At 44.4% G+C, this 16,835-nt stretch overlaps 1 protein-coding gene across 3 annotated transcripts in view; it reads left to right on the top strand.

The window, feature by feature from the left end:
* The window catches only part of CDKL5 (cyclin dependent kinase like 5), a 211,206-nt gene that overhangs the window by 41,368 nt on the left and 153,003 nt on the right, over positions 1 to 16,835 (top strand). Inside the window, exon 1 of one of the 3 annotated variants that reach the window (XM_060182954.1) lies at positions 8,332 to 8,574. The exons of 1 other annotated variant lie outside the window; for it this stretch is intronic. The gene's annotated coding sequence lies outside the window, so the exon portion shown is untranslated. Of the gene's footprint in view, positions 1 to 8,331; positions 8,575 to 16,835 lie in introns of those variants that run through there. One more of the 3 variants, XR_009547502.1, reaches the window with a different exon arrangement.

The raw sequence follows: 16,835 nt of genomic DNA, 5'->3' as shown, positions 1-16,835 counted from the left end.
TATTTATCTACCTATCATTTATTGGATAGACAGAATTCAAGACCGAAGGGAGAGACAGAAGTGTGTGTGGGGGGTGGGGGGGTGGGGAGGGAGACAGACCTTCAACACTGCTTGTGAAGTTTTCTCTCTGAAGGTAGGGACCAGGGGTTTGAACCCGGGTCCTTGCGCATGGTAACGTGCACTCAGCAGATCTCAAGCATTCAGTTTGATGTTAATTATAGTCTCGTTGTGCTGTAAGTTTAACTGGTATTTTTTTTTTGTTGTTGTTGTTGTTATCTCTAGTTCTTCACTATCCTGGCCTGAGTTTTACACACACACACACACACACACACACACACACACACACACACACACAAATACAAATTTATATGCACATATATATATTGAGAGAGAGGAAGACATCACAGCAGCCATGCTTCTCACAGGGCACTGGGGCTAGACTAGAACATGAGTTGTGCACATGAAAAGCAGGCAACCCCCCCCCCCCCTTTTTTTTGGCCTACAAGGTTATTGCTGGGGCTCGGTGCCTGCAACACGAGACCACTACTCCTAGGGGCTATTTTTTTTTCCCTTTTGTTGCCCTTGTTGTTTTATCATCATGGTTATTACTCATGTTGTTATTGATGTCATTGTTGTTGGATAGGACGGAGAAATGGAGAGAAGAGGGGAAGACAGAGAGGGGGAGAGGAAGACAGACACCTGCAGACCTGCTTCACCGCCTGTGAAGCGACTCTCCTTCAGGTGGGGAGCCGGGGGCTCGAACCTTGTGCTGGTCCTTGGGTTTTGTGCCATGTGCGCTTAACCAGCTACGCTACCACCCGACCCCCAGCAGGCACCCTTTCAGGGGAGCTAACTTGCTGACCCTGTGAATTCAACCTTTCCTTCTTTTCTTTTCTTTTCTTTTTTTTCTTTTCTTTTTCCTTCCTTCCTTCCTTCCTTCCTTCCTTCCTTCCTTCCTTCCTTCCTTCCTTCCTTCCTTCCTTTTAAATATTTATTCCCTTTGTCGCCCTTGTTTTATTGTTGTAGTTATTGTTGTTGTTATCAGTGTCATCATTGTTGGATAGGACAGAGAGAAATGGAGAGAGGAGGGGAAGACAGAGGGGGAGAGAAAGATAGACACCTGCAGACCTGCTTCACCGCCTGTGAAGCGACTCCCCTGCAGGTGGGGGGCCGGGGGGCTCGAACCGGGATCCTTATGCCGGTCCTTGTGCTTTACGCCACCTGCGCTTAACTCACTGCACTACTGCCCGACTCCCCCTTCTCTCTCTCTTTCTTTCTTTCTTTCTTTCTTTCTTTCTTTCTTTCTTTCTTTCTTTCTTTCTTTCTTTCTCTCTTTTCTTTCTTTCTTCTCTCTTTTTCTGTCTCTTGTTCTTTTTTTCTTTTCGTTCTTTCTCTTTTCCCACATGTAAGTGATATCACAGAGGATTGCACTTAGCATAATGCTCTCTAGGGTCATCCATATATATTGATACAAACTAGAGAATTTCCTCCCCACCCCTTTTCTTTTTTGTCTTTTTTTCCCCTTAGTATGTGAAAAAAAATTTTTTGGTACATCTATCTAGTGCTGAATGTAGGTTATTTCCATACCTCGATCTATGTAAACTAATGCTGCATGTTTATCTCTTTGGGACATTTGCTTCCTTTTCTTTGGACATGTACGTAGAGTGGGGGTCCTGAGTCATCAATCACAGTAGTCTTTTTAAAGATTTTCTGAGAGGGGTAGGGATGGCCCACCTGGTTAAGTGCACGTATTACCATGCACAGGGACCCAGGTTCAAGCCCCCTGGTCCCCACTTGCAGGGGGAAAGCTTCATGAGTGGTGAAGCAGGGCTGCCAAGCGTCTCTGTTTCTCCCCCCCCCTCAATTTCTCCCTGCTCTATCAAATAAGATAAAGTTAAAAAAATTTCTTTGGCACTAGAAAGGAGGATTAAAACACACACACACACACACACACACACACACACACACACACACACACACACACACACACATTTCACCTCATTGAAAATTTAAGAACTTTCACTTAGGTTATTGTCACTTAACAAGTGGAAGATAGAAGTTGGCCCATTATGTTAGAGTGCTGTGGTTTGGTGGTGGTGTCAAACAAAAAAAAAAATCACAGGAACTGTTGGACAAAAAGGAAAAAAGGAAGGGCTTTAATGGGTTGAAAACAACTTCAGTTGGGGAACATGTCTGGACAGTGTAAGTTATCCTATTTATTTATCTATCTATCTATCTATCTATCTATTTATTTATTAGCAGAGCACTGCTCAGCTCTGGCTGATGGTGGTGCTGAATTAATCTGGGACCTGGAGCCTCAGGCATGAAAGTCTTTTTGTACAACCATTATGCTGTTACCCCAGCATGGCTATTGAGCAAACTTCAAAAAGGAATTGCCTAGGCATTTATCAAAAGAGAAAGGATGTGAAAACACGAATTCAAAGTGACATGTGAGTGATCTCGGAGGTGACGCAGTGGATAAAGCATTGGATTCTTAAGCATGAGGTCTGGAGTTTGATCCTGGCGTTGTATATGCGAGAATGATGCTGTGGTTCTCTTTCTCTCACTTTTTCTTTCAAATAAATATTGTTTTACAAAGATATGTGCACCCAAATGTTCATAGCTTACACTATATTCATAATAGTCAAAATACAGAATCAAAATAACGATGACCAAACTGATTCTTAGACTCCGTGGAAACTATGCGCTTAACCCACTGAGCTACCACCTGGCCCTCTTACTTATTTTTTTAAAATATTTAAAAATTTTATTTTGGATTGAGAGGGAAGGAGGAGACAGAGAAAGAGAGGAGAGTAAGGCACCTACAACACATTGTGAACCTCCTTCACTGCAGGTGGGCTTGAACCCAGGTCCTTGCACACTGTAATGTGTGCACTCAACCAGGTGCAGCTCCCTAGTTGTAGAGAATCTCAATTTTGGCAAGAAAGGGCAAAGTTGCACAAAATTTTGATGATTTGATTACAGTAGGAAGCATCACAACGAAATTTCACAAGTTTCCAAATTGGCTATTTGCAGCGCTACATGCGCTTTCACAGGGAGCATATAATTGGACATGATGGAAATATTTATGTGAGCCATTCACTCCCATGGAGTGCTCATTCAGTGAGTGTGGCTTTGCATTCTATTTCTGTTTTATTGTCTGCAAACCACAACCATCCGGATGTCCTCTCATTAATGGGTATTGAAATTGTTCCTTGTTTTTTTGGCCAATAGAAACACAGTGACTTTGTAGGCATCTTTTGTTGGGCAGAGGCTTTCCCTTATCTTGGGCAGAAACCTAGGTGGAGAATTTCTAGATTACAGCATCCATACATGATACCAATACCAGCAGTGCCCCCAATCTTCCTTTCTTTCTTTCTTTCTTTCTTTCTTTCTTTCTTTCTTTCTTTCTTTCTTTCTTTCAAATATTTAGTTATTTCTTCCCTTTTGTTGCCCTTGTTTTATTGTTGTAGTTATTGATGTCATCATTGTTGGATAGGACAGAGAGAAATTGAGAGAGGAGGGGAAGACAGAGAGGGGGGAGAGAAAGAGAGACACCTGCAGACCTGCTTCACTGCCTGTGAAGCGACTCCCCTGCAGGTGGGGAGTCCGGGGGCTCGAACTGGGATCTTTATGTAGGTCCTTGAGCTTTACACCACGTGTGCTTAACCCTCTGTGCTACCACCTAACTCCTGTGTTGCTTTCTTTCTGACCCCATAAAAGATTGCAGTTTGTCATCTATGTTTTTTTTTTTTTTTTTTTTTTTTTGCTGAGGATTTTCCCCAAAACTCTGCAAGTTGTTAGTCATAGACCTTTGGGATCACTTTTAAATAAATCTGAAATACTACTGATCTGGACCTCACAGAACACTCAGACGGCCTGAAAAGCATACAGGGGTTGGGGAGTGGGAGAGGCACACTTTCTCTTTTCTTTCTCCTTGGGCTCTCCTGATTAGCTTTCAGGAAACATGGGTCTTTGAGGAAACTGGTTTCTTCCTTTGTGAATGGACTGTTTGGAGTGCTGGGCTTCCATTGGCTTTTGCTGTGGCTACTAGTGCACTCGGCCATTGATATCACTAGTCGTGTTTGAGGGCTTTCTGTGTGAAGAGTGTAGCAGAATAAAGAGCAAGACCCTTCAGAAATGCTGCTGGGTTAACCCAGCACGTCTCAAACTCAGTTCCTGATACTTGCACAGGTCCTTGTTTCTGTCTGAGGCACGTCTGTGTCCAGAGAGCACTAAGGATGAGTTCCTGATCGTATCGCCCCAGTCTGAAGCTATGAAAGACACACATAATGATAGAAGACCAGGTAGATTGTCACTATGATGACAAACTAAGTGCTGTGGGGCTAGCACGTCACAGCAGATGGCATTTATTTGGGTCGCAGGGAGAAGGCACTTGTATATAGCTTCATGGAGGGCTGTTGGTATTGGTCCCATTCCGTCCCACCCCAAGTTTTATTGTGGCTTATTTATATATTTATTATTTTTAAATTTTTATTATCTTTATTTATTTGATAGAGACAGCCAGATATTGAGAGGGGAGGTGGGGGAAACAGAGAGACAGAGAGACACTTATAACACTGCTTCACCACTCATGAAGCTTTTCCCTTGCAGGTGGGGACTGGGGACTAGAACCCTGGTCCGTGTGCATTGCAACCTGTGCACTCATCCAGGTATATCACCACTTGGCCCCGTTTATTTATTTATTTATTTATTTATTTATTTATTTATTTATTTAATGTGGGTTCTGAGGAATGCACACATGGCCTTGTGTTAAGTATGGCAGTAAAGTTACCGCCCTGGCCTCCGTTTTTATTCTGGGTCCTTTGAGAGACGCAGGTCGAGTGATGGGCTCAGAGAGGAGACAACACAGCTGCAGCCTGCCAGCCATAGCAATCCCTTGGTGCACCGTGCAGTGCTGGGCACCAAGCCTAGGGCGTGTTGTGCACGCAGGGGTGTGCGCTCTAATAGGCGGGTGAGTTTCTACTGGCCCCTTGAAAAGACTTCACTTTTGGCAGCTATGTATGCCAGGGCAAGGAACTTGCTTGATGGAATCTTTTTATTTTATTTTATTTTTAAATTTTTTATTTAAGAAAGGAGACATTAACAAAACCATAGGATAGGAGGGGTACCACTCCACACAATTCCCACCACCCAATCTCCATATCCCATCCCATCCCCTCCCCAATACCTTTCCCATTCTCTATCCCTCTGGGAGCATGGACCCAGGGTCATTGTGGGTTGCAGAAGGTAGAAGGTCTGGCTTCTGTAATTGCTTCCCCGCTGAACATGGGCGTTGACTGGTCGATCCATACTCCCAGTCTGCCTCTCTCTTTCCCTAGTAGGGTGGGTCTCTGGGGAAGCGGAGCTCCAGGACATGTTGGTGGGGTTTTCTGTCCAGGGAAGTCTGGCTGGCATCCTGATGGCATCTGGAACCTGGTGGCTGAAAAGAGAGTTAACATACAAAGCCAAACAAATTGTAGAGCAATCATGGACCCAAAGCTTGGAATAGTGGAGAGGAAGTGTTAGGGGGGTACTAACTGCAAACTCTAGTGTACTTCTGCTTTCAGGTATATTTTTTGCAGTAGTTTATGGATACGTGTGAACATATGCTCTATCTCACAGAACCTGGTCTATATTTAGGTTTTTGGGACTTTGTTAGAAAGTGAACCACCTGGGATGGAATTAGAGAATACTATGAAAGGAAAGGTCTCACCCGAGTGATGAAGCTGAAGAGTTGTCATTCCACACCTGAAGTCTCTGGACACAGTCTCAGCTGAAGCATGTTGAGGTGGCAGTCGTTGCGTTGACTAGGTTGCGATCGGCAGATGCAATATTATTTGATATGGATTGGGAGAGGCATGCGGGAAAGTGGGCCCTACCCTAAGGTTCCAGGACTGGGGGAGATACAGGTTCTATAGTGGAAATGTGAGGTTCCTGCTGTCTTAGGGTTCAAGAAGACAATGGATATTTATTGTTATCATCACATTATTTGGTAATTGGGTTAACTTTGAAAAGTCCCTTTGTTAGGGTTTGCTGTATAATACCCAGTATCTTGTATATAGCTGTGCCACCGGTTGCTTCTGATCTGCTTGGTCTAGGCTTTTGAGAGAGTCCGCATATCAAAGACCCAGCCTATATATTAAAAGACTCAGTCTGTGTTTTAAAAATTTCGAAACATACAATTAGTTTTCCCCCTCTCATATTAATTAACTAGTGATTTATATGACTATACTTTAATAGGAATGTACATAAACACCATTCCTACCACCAAAAGACTGTCCCATCCCGGGAGTCGGGCGGTGGCGCAGTGGGTTAAGTGCACGTGGCGCAAAGCGCAGGGACTGGCGTAAGGATCCCGGTTCGAGCCCCGGCTCCCCACCTGCAGGGGAGTCGCTTCACGGGTGGTGAAGCAGGTCTGCAGGTGTCTATCTTTCTCTCCCCTCTCTCTCTGTCTTCCCCTCCTCTCTCCATTTCTCTCTGTCCTATCCAACAACAAAAGCAACGTCAACAATGGCAATAATAACCGCAACGAGGCTGCAACAACTAGGGCAACAAAAAGGGGAAAAAATGGCCTCCAGGAGCGGTGGATTCATGGTGCAGGCACCGAGCCCAGCAATAACCCTGGAGGAAAAAAAAAAAAAAAAAAAGACTGTCCCATCCCACCCCCCCACCTGCCTAGGAAGCCGCATGTCTACCCTCCCCCTCACTACAGGGTTTTTACTTTGGTGCCCTACTCTCAATTTAGTCAGATCCTGCTTTTAGTTTCCCTTTTGATCTTCTTTCTCAACTTCTGTTGATGAGTGGGATCATCCCACACTCATCTTTCGTCTTTCTGACTTAGCTCACTTAACATAATTCCTTCTAGCTCTGTCCAAGATGGGTCAGAGAAGGTGGGTTCATTGTTCTTAATAGCTGCATAGGATGGAGTCTTTATTATGTGTCTCAAAGTGTTGTCCCTAACCCAGTATAAGTGTCGCCTGGGTATGCCCACAGCACCCCCCACACACACACACCTCCCCACTTTACACACCGGGAATCTGCTGCACACTTGCAGGGCTGAGAAGATTCTGTTGGAGTTAGGCTTCAACAAGGCAGGGCCACAGCAGGATAACAGTCTTTAGGGACCCAAGAGCCCTTGCCTTTAAGAAAGGGGCGACCTTGAGCTTACAGACTTCGCAGGTGTGTTAAAAGGAAGCTGCTGGAAGTGGCAAGGTGAATTATTGGAGGAGGAGCCACTCAGTTTGGCTGGGTAAGGATGGAGGCACTGCCTCAGGTCAGGCCTAGGGCAGGGGACACGGGTATTGGTTATGCAAAAAGACTTTTTATGGGAGTTGGGCGGTGGCACAGTGGGTTAAGGTTAAGCGCAGGTGGCGCAAAGTGCAAGGACCAGAGTAAGCATCCCGGTTCGAGCCCCTGGCTCTCCACCTGCAGGGGTGTTGCTTCACAAGTGGTGAAGCAGGTCTGCAGGTGTCTATCTTTCTCTCCCGCTCTCTGTCTTCCTCCCCTGTCTCCATTTCTCTCTGTCCTGTCCAACAATGACAACAATAATAACTAAAACAATAAAAAACAACAAGGGCAACTAAAGGGAAGAAATAAAATAAATTAAAAAAAAAGACTTTTTATGCCTAAAGCTCTGAGGTTCCAGCACCGCCATATCTCAGAAAAGACAAGAAAGAAGATGAGGCATAGTGATGCCTCCTGCCACATTGGGGGTGTGTGTGTGTTCTAGTGTGGGGTATCAGAAGGCCCAGGGAGTGAGATGGTCATTTTCCTCTGAAAAGAATGATACAACTAGGAGATGGGTTAGAGCATGCCTGGGCTTGAGCCCCTGCCCCACATGGGAGCGCCATGGACAGCAAGCACCGTGGGGGCTCTATGCTTGGGGGGTGATCTCTCTCTTGCTCTAATATAGAATAAAAACTGGGCCCAGGAGGTTACTCAGCAGTATCTTTCCCAGAATGCTATAAGCTTCTTGCAGGAGATTTGACTTGAGGGACCCACTTCAGTACTTATGGATACCCTACTTGCTTGTTCGGCTGCATTTTGTATACATGGAATCCTGAAATGGGGAAAATAAAATTCTCTGGGCAAATTGACCACTGGCACTGCCTCACATATAAAAGTAAACCCAGGTCATTGTGGGTTTGGGTTAGGGACACTGGGTTTTTTATTTGGGAAACAACATTTACACAAGCTGCTGATCGGTAAAGATTGCAATTGCATTTCATGTGGTCAGTGAAACATCCTGTCCTTATCAGATGTTACGGAGGAAATCTGGGACAAAACAGCCTGAACTGCCTGGTGTGTGCTAACCTTGGTCTGGGGAGAGGAACAACTGTGTTTAAGACAAGCAAGATGAAGACTGGTTTTCATTAGAATAGCAAGGTTACTCTGGCATCTCTTGGCCCTGGAATTGTGGGCAGGAAATAATCTCCACAGGCCAGGATCAGGTTACAAAACGATTCTTTTACCAGGCAGTGAATGTCTCAGGCTGTGACCAAAGATTTTTTCCTCAGTTTTACGAAGCAATGTGTTCATCAACAGAAGATACTGTGTTCACGATTTCTGAAGGTATGACCATTTTTTCTTTGTTCATAGTTAAGCAATTTCCCAGTGGCATTATTTTCCACTGGCATCAATGCGACATTGTTCAGTGTTCTCAATCTTCCTTTGACTGCTAAGTCTTTTAGTACGATTGTTAGAGACAGCACTGCGGCACTCATGTTTGTTCACTTGTCTGATGATCTTCTCAGCATCAATCTTCAAAAGGAGGGTGGAGTTTTGAATCTGATGCTGCACACTGATTTAAAATGTGTTCCATGCACACTAAAAATTCATATTCCCCTCCTTTGGCAGTACTTACTTCCTACCTGCTGTCAGTGAGTTCACATTTTCCTATACCTATGAGCGAGCTTTAAGTATTTTATCAGTTACTTAATCACTAATAGTCTGATTGATAGGTTGTATGTAATTTCTTATTCTTTTGTAGATTTAAGTAATTACCAGTGGATGTGAACATTTTTTCGTAAGTTTATTTAAAAAAATTTTTTTTGTTTTCTCTTCTTTTTATTTTATTTTATTTTATTTTAATTTAAGAAAGGATTAATTAACAAAACCATAGGGTAGGAGGGGTACAATTCCATACAATTCCCACCACCCAATCTCCATTTCCCACCCCCTCCCCTGATAGCTTTCCCATTCTCTATCCCTCTGGGAGCATGGACCCAGGGTCATTGTGGGTTGCAGAAGGTAGAAGGTCTGGCTTCTGTAATTGCTTCCCCGTTGAACATGGGCATTGACTGGTCGGTCCATACTCCCAGTCTGCCTCTCTCTTTCCCTAGTAGGGTGGGTCTCTGGGGAAGCGGAGCTCCAGGACACATTGGTGGGGTCTTCAGTCTAGGGAAGCCTGGCCGGCATCCTGGAACCTGGTGACTGAAAAGAGAGTAAACATATTGTTGAGCAATCATGGACCCAAAGCTTGGAATAGTGGAGAGGAAATGTTGGGGGGGTACTCACTGCAAACTCTAGTGCACTTCTGCTTTCAGGCATATATTTTGCAGTAGTTTACGGATACGTGTGAACATATGCTCTCTCTCACAGAAACTGGTGTATTATCTAGGTTTTTCGTAAGTTTATTAGCTACTCACTTTTCTTTTATGAAAGGCCTGTTTATATTTTTTTCCTGCTTTTGAGAATTTACTTCATGCCAGTTTATAAGCTGCTAGCACACTAAGGATATTTAATCTTTGTGTCATTATTGTAAATTAGGAGGCATATATATAGTCACCTATTGTAATTTTTTGGCCACCAGGGTTATCAATGGGGCTTGGTGCCTGCGTGAGGAATCCACTGCCCCTGTGGATTCGTAGCCATCTTTTCCTTTTTCATAGAGAAATTGAGAAGCAAGGGGGAGGGGGAAGAGAGGGAGAGAGACCAAGACCTGCAGTACTGTTCTACTGCTCGTGACTTGAACCCTGGTCTTTGTGTATGGTACTGTGGCAGTTGACATTAACAGGGTATGCCACCACCTGACCCTTCTTCACCTATTGACTTTTTTTAAAAATTGTTTTTGTAGTTATTATTGTTGTAGTTATTAATGTTGTCATTGTTAGATAGGACAGAGAGAAATGGAGAGAGGGGGAAAAAAAGATAAACACCTGCAGACCTGCTTCACTGCCTGTGAAGCGACTCCCCTGCAGGTGGGGAACCGAGATCCTTACGCTGGTCCTTGCACTTTGCACCATGTGTGCTTAACTCGCTGCACTACCGCCCAACCTCCCTTGACTTTTTTTTTAATTTAATTTTTATTGGTGACAATGTTGACTTTTAAAATTGTAAGATAATAGGGGTATAATTCCATATAGTTCTCACTACCTGAGTTCTGTGCCTCCATCCCCTCCACTGGAAACATCAGTAGTTCTCCCAAGGTCACAGATAGGGGCTGATTCTATAACTAACTATATCTATATATCTCTATCTCTATCTCTCTATATCTATTTTCCCCCAATTTTTTTGAACTGTCCTTCCTTCACTTCCTTTCTAAGTTACCTCTCCCCCTATTGCTACTTCTGGATGTCTTTCCTTTTTTCGTCTTCTCTCTCAGATAAGAGAAACTGTGCCTGGCTTCCTCTGGTGTTTTCCAGCGTCGCTTTCAGTGATGCTATAAAGACAAGATTCCTGGGGACAGACGCCTCAGGTCCTGGTGGAATGGGGTCCAGAGCCCTCTGGTTACTTCCCCTATCGTATACCCCTCTGGGAGTATGGACAAAATTCTTTTTAGGGTCACCCATTGACTTTTTTTTTTAAGATTTCATTTAATTATTATGAGAAAGAAGGAGAGAGAGAAGGAACTAGACATCACTCTGGTACATGCACTGTCAGAGATTGGATTCAGGACCTCATCTTGAGAGTCTAATTCTTTATCCACCCCCATTGACTTTTTAAACTGTTTTTATAGTGAAGCAAGATAAGCATTTAGTAAGATATACAAGACATCAGCAAACAGGCTAGAGCACTGTCATAAAGCCAACACTTACATAACTTGGCCCAAATGAAGACCAAAACATTGCAAAACCTCCAAAGTTAGGGGTGTATCAAGGCCTAGAATTGATGGGTGTGGTCTACCCGAGGCCCAGACATTAGTAGTGCATTTTTTCTTTCCATTTAAAAATTTTTATTAGTGATTTAATATTGCTTTGCAAAATTATAAGATAACAGAGGGATAATTCCACACTTTTCCTATCACCAGAGTCCTGTGTCCCTGTTCCCTTCATTGGGAACTGCAATAGTTCTCCCAGGATCACAGATAAGGGCTGACTATTATTTTCTCTCCCTCTCCCTCTCCCTCTCCCTCTCCCTCTCCCTCTCCCTCTCCCTCTCCCTCTCCCTCTCCCTCCCCCCTCTCCCTCTACCCCCCCTCTCCCTCTACACCCCCCCCCTTCTCTTCCTCTCTCTCTTAATAGTGCATTTTTCCCCTCCAGGGTTATTGCTGGGGCTTGGTGCCTGCACTGTGAACCTACTGCACCTGGAGGCTATTTTTTTCCCATTTTATTGCCCTCGTTATTATTGCCATTGTTGCTGTTGTTGGATAGGACAGAGAGAAATGGAGAGAGGAGGGGAAGACAGAGGGGGGAGAGAAAGATAAACACCTGCAGACCTGCTTCACCACTTGTGAAGCAACCTCCTGCAGGTGGGGAGCCAGGGGCCCAAACTGGGATCTTTGCGTGGATTCTTGCGCTTGGTGCCATGTGCACTTAACCCACTGCAATACCACCTGGCCCCCTGTAGTGCATTTTTTTAATAAAGGTTTACAGTCAATAAAGTTGAAAACTAAAGTCAAATATACTTTTATAAGAGGAGTGAGACTTTGTATAAGCTCTACTTTAGTCTTTTTAAAAAAGATATTATTTGTTGTAGAGACAGAAATTGAGAGAAGAGGGATAGACAGACAGACAGACAGACAACCCTTTGGCACTGCTTCACCACTTGTGAAGCTTTCCCCCTGCAGGTGGGGATCTGGGGCTTGAACCCAGGTCCTAGCAAGTGGTAACATGCACTCAACCTGGTGAGCTACTGCCCGCCCCTTTGCTACCACAGTTATCACTGGAACTCAGTGCTTGCACAGCCTGGCAGCCATTCTTCTTTCTTTTAGATAGGGAGTGAGAGACCAGTAGAGAAGAGACACTGAAGCACAGCGTCTGCTTGTGAAGACTGCTTGTGCGGTCTCTCTTCCCCCACTCAGGTGTTTGCATGTGGTGGCGCAGAGTTCCGACCCTGGTCCCTGCACACGGCAACGTGTACACTCTACTGGGTGGGTGAGCCACCTCTGACCACCGACTCTTTTTTAAAATAAAATATTTGTTTGCATATTATGGGAACAAGAAAAGAGGGAGGGCGAAGGAACCAGAGCACTGCTGAGCTCTGGCAGGTGGTGCCAGGGATTAAACCTGTGACTTTGGGGGCATTAAACATGCAAGGTGGTAAACAGTCTTCTGGGCATCTACTTTTTATTCTGTGGGTTGCCTGTTCACTCGATGCCACATTAAAAAAAATAATTTTTGTCGTGAGAGACTGACCACTGAAGCACCACTGCAGAATTCATGGTGACTGGGATGGTGTCTGGGGACCTGCCCCTTGTATACCTTGCACCCCAAGCCACCTCCCCATGGCTACATACTCTCGATTTTGATAGAGTCCAGTGGACCTCTTTGATGACAGCTGTTTCCTAAGAGAGCCTCTTCTGTGTTATCTCCTAGGTGCACTGCTGTTCTGTGTTTTCACTTTGAAGCCTATAATCCTCCTGAAGTTAATGTTTTTGTATGGCCTGCATTAGAGGTCAAGTTTAATTTCACGCTCCTTCGTGCATATGGAGCACCGCAGCACAGCTGGTGGTGGTCTGCGGTCTGCTGTACCACAATCAGCACTTTCATTGGCGGTCTACTTACTGTGCTTGCCATGCCTTCATTTCATCTGTCTGAAGTGCTGGCTTAGTGACTCTGTTGTGAGCACTGTTACCTGGAGAGAAAATCTTTTATCCTTCAAGGGAGTCTTGTTTTTCTTGTCTGCTTGCATCTCTGTATACATTTTTGAATTACCTTGTAAATTCCCATTAAAAACTTGTTAGGACTGATTGGAATTGTATTAGGCCTCTACATCATTTCAAATAGAACTGACATCTTTACAGCATTAAATCTTCACATGGAGTAGTTCTTCGCAAATTAATTTTCCTTTACTTTCTTTTGTGTCACCACCAGGATTATTGCTGGGACTTGATGCTGGCACTATGAATCCACTGCTTCTGGTGGCCATTTCCCTCCCCCCTTCCATTATACTTGATAGGACAGAGAGGAATTGAGAAGAGAGAGGAGATAGAGAAGCAAAAGACACCTCCAGGCCTGCTTCACCACTCGTGAAGTGTCCCCCTGCAGGTGGGGAGTAGGGACCCCAGCAAAGGTCCTTGTGCATGGTGACATGTGAGCTTAACTGGGTCCACCAGTTTCTGGCCTCCTTCCTTTAATTTTTGTAGAGATTGATTGATTTTCATGATTTTCATGAGGGACACAGAGACATGAGAGCTAAATACTGTTTTTCTATAACTTCCTATGTAGGAATTTTCTACCTTTTATTTATTTTCAGCAACATGATCTTTTTGATGGTATTGTAAATGGTACTAAAATTTCTTTTCTAACTTTATTGCTGCTATATAGAAATATAGTGTATATTTGAATATTAGTTTTGTACCTCTCAGCTTTAATCAACTTACCCTGGCAGCATATTTGTAGATTACTTTGGATTTTCTGTGTGCATAAAATCTGTGAAAGATGAAAATTTTCCCCTTCATTCCAGTCCTCTATCTTTGCTCAGCTTCCTGTTTATTCATAGGGGAAGAGTCTGCCTGAATTACCCACTCAGCTTTATTGGAAGGTCCCACAAGGCGTGCCAGAGTCCAGCCCTCTGCACACTGGCGGCTGCTGTCTTCATCCACCTCTGGTTATATACATGAAAACTGTATAAATGCAATGAAAATATAAACGAAAAGTTAAATATATAATTTAAAAATTAAATATATAAATGAAAAATTAAAACATCCCATTCTCATTTCTGAGTTACCTTTGATTTTTAACCAAAGTCTTGCACTGCCAACGCCAGGTCTAGATGTTATAAGCGTGCCTAAAGGTAGTATAATCCGCATTTTGTGAAATCTTGTTTTTAAATAAATCTTAAAAAAAAATTTTTTTTTTTTATTTATCAATGAGAGGGATAGGAAGAGAGAGAGAAAGAACCAGACATCACTCTGGTACATGTGCTGCCGGGGATTGAACTTAGGACCTCATGCTTGAGAGTCCAATACTTTATCCACCGCGCCACCTCCCAGACCACTAAATAAATCTTTTTTAAAAGTAGAAAAAAAAAGTCTCTTTAATGAGAGCAAGAGAAGCAGCGCATGACTCTGGCATATGCCATGCTGGGCATTGAACCTGAAACCTCACGTATGCGGATCCTGCTCTCTACCACTGTCACTGTGTAGTCTCCCCGGGTGCTGAGCTGCTGAGAAGCCCCCCCATTCCCCCCCAGCTCTGGCTTATTATTTTGAAATTTATTTATTTATTTATCCTTTTGTCGCTCTTGTTTTTTATTGTTGTTGTAGTTATTGTTGTTGTTATTGATGTTGTCGTTGTTGGATAGGACAGAGAGAAATGGAGAGAGGAGGGGAAAACGGGGAGAGAAAGACACCTGCAGACCTGCTTCACCGCTTGTGAAGCGACTCCCCTGCAGGTGGGGAGCTGGGGGCTCAAACCGGTATCCTTGCGCTTTGTGCCACCCACTGCACTACCGCCCGACTCCCAGCTCTGGCTTATGATGGGGTGCCAGGGTTTGAACTTGGGACCTTTGATGCCTCATGCATGAAAGTCTTTTTGTATAGCCATCATGCTATTTCCCCAGCTCCTCTAAAGTCTTCCATTTTCAAGCTTATTAGAAGTCTGAAAAGGTCCTCTGAGGAGCAGTCACTGGGGAAGCCGCTGGGCACTTCTAATGACTTCATTTTCCTGACACACCTTTCTGGCATCTTCCTGCCAGAGGTGAATGACTGTAGCGGCCGTCAGTGTGCAGAGGGCTGGACTCTGCCACACCGTGCGGGATCCTTAGAGACCAGCTCTGGCTAGTGTGTGGAGAGAGAAGGGGCATGTGCGTATCAGTGTGGGCAAGCACTGAGCAGAATCTGCAGAAAGAGGAAAATTCCCAGTTCACCCTGAACTCGGTGGGTGGAAGCAGAGGGCTGAGTCTTGCCGCAGCCGCTCAGCCTGGGAGCCAGAGGAGCGTGGGCTGCTGTCATTGAGGCCGCCACCAGATACTGAGTGGTTTCAGGGAAGCGAGGGCGACTCATACCCCAACAACAGGCTGCTCTGCAGGGTCCTCTCCATGGGGGAGGCTGCGCCAGCTTGGCTGTGGGTCCCAGCCATAACACCCCTGAGCCCTGGAGATGGGCCCGGGAGAGGCAGTTCTAATGAGCCAGGGCTGGGTGGATGTGGGGAATCCTTGGCGTGGACCAAGGAAAACTGCACCTGGAATCAGTGCTGTGGAGTGAAGATGGTTTTTCTCCCCCAGTTTTTGGTCTCTCACAGTGTTTCAGACACAGTAGGATTAGATTAGGAATGTGTGAGGGGCTGGGGGAATATTGGGCTGTTGGAAAAGTCACGATGTATTTTTCTCTGTGTTTCTATACAGAAATGCATCATGACTTTTCTGACAACCCAGTAGCTCAGCCGTGATTGAATGCGGGACTCTCATGCCCAGTGCCTGGGCTTCCCAGTTTGATCCCTGGCACTGAAATTTGCAACTTTTAAGCTTGAAAAACATATTGTTATAGCTGTAGTTATGAACAGCACGCAGACAGAATGGAGACTGATTTATGTCTGCAAAATTGTGAGGTTAATTGTTTCCAAAATTTTCTCTATTCTTTTCAAAAAGTATGGATACTGTAAGTACAATTTATCCTTGTGGCTAATACTTTTATATTCCATGGGAAGTCACATACAGTAAATGCTACCTAGTTCCTGCCCCAGTGGTGTTTTGTTGACTCATCTTATTAATTGTGTGCACTTTTCCTGATTTGGGGATTTATGCAGGGGACTGGAGAAATCCGTTCCACCCCAATTATATTATGCACTCTAGCATTTTGTGTGAGAGACCAATGGTTGCTCCTTAGTGGACACAAAGGCTGACTTTTCCAGTGGTATGGGCAGTTAGTTACACAGGAGTTTTATGGAAGAACACTATCTTATAAAACATTTTCAGAGTTCTTTCTAAATGGAACACCTTTTAAAAATATATCTTTAGGGAGTCAGGCGGTAGTGTAATGGGTTAAGCGCATGTGGCGTAAAGCACAAGGACCGGCATAAGGATCCCAGTTCGATCCCAGGGGGCTCCCCACCTGCAGGGGAGTCACTTCACAGGCGGTGAAGCAGGTCTGCAGGTGTCTGTCTTTCTCTCCCCCTCTCTGTCTTCCCCTCCTCTCTCCATTTCTCTCTGTCCTATCCAACAACGACAGCAATAACAACAATAATAACTACAACAATAAAACAAGGGCAACAAAAGGGAATAAATAACTATTTTTAAAAATACATATCTTTATTAGTAGATGAAATTAGGGGGTCTTTGAGTGGGATGAAGCTAAGAAGTCTATTTTAGGTATGTTCCAAGGGGGCCCATGACTTTAGTATTTTTTGCCTGAGTCTGATAGTTAACATGCAGGTGGACTAAAACTGTTGTCTGGGAAGGTGGTGTCAGAGCTGAGAGTAGGGCTAGAAAGGTGGATTAGGGCAGAGAGTGGT

The sequence above is a fragment of the Erinaceus europaeus genome, chromosome X (assembly GCF_950295315.1).
Source record: "Erinaceus europaeus chromosome X, mEriEur2.1, whole genome shotgun sequence".
In the NCBI taxonomy this organism is placed as follows: domain Eukaryota; kingdom Metazoa; phylum Chordata; class Mammalia; order Eulipotyphla; family Erinaceidae; genus Erinaceus; species Erinaceus europaeus.
Note: the sequence above shows the minus strand (reverse complement) of the source record. Positions and strands in the feature narration are given on the sequence as shown.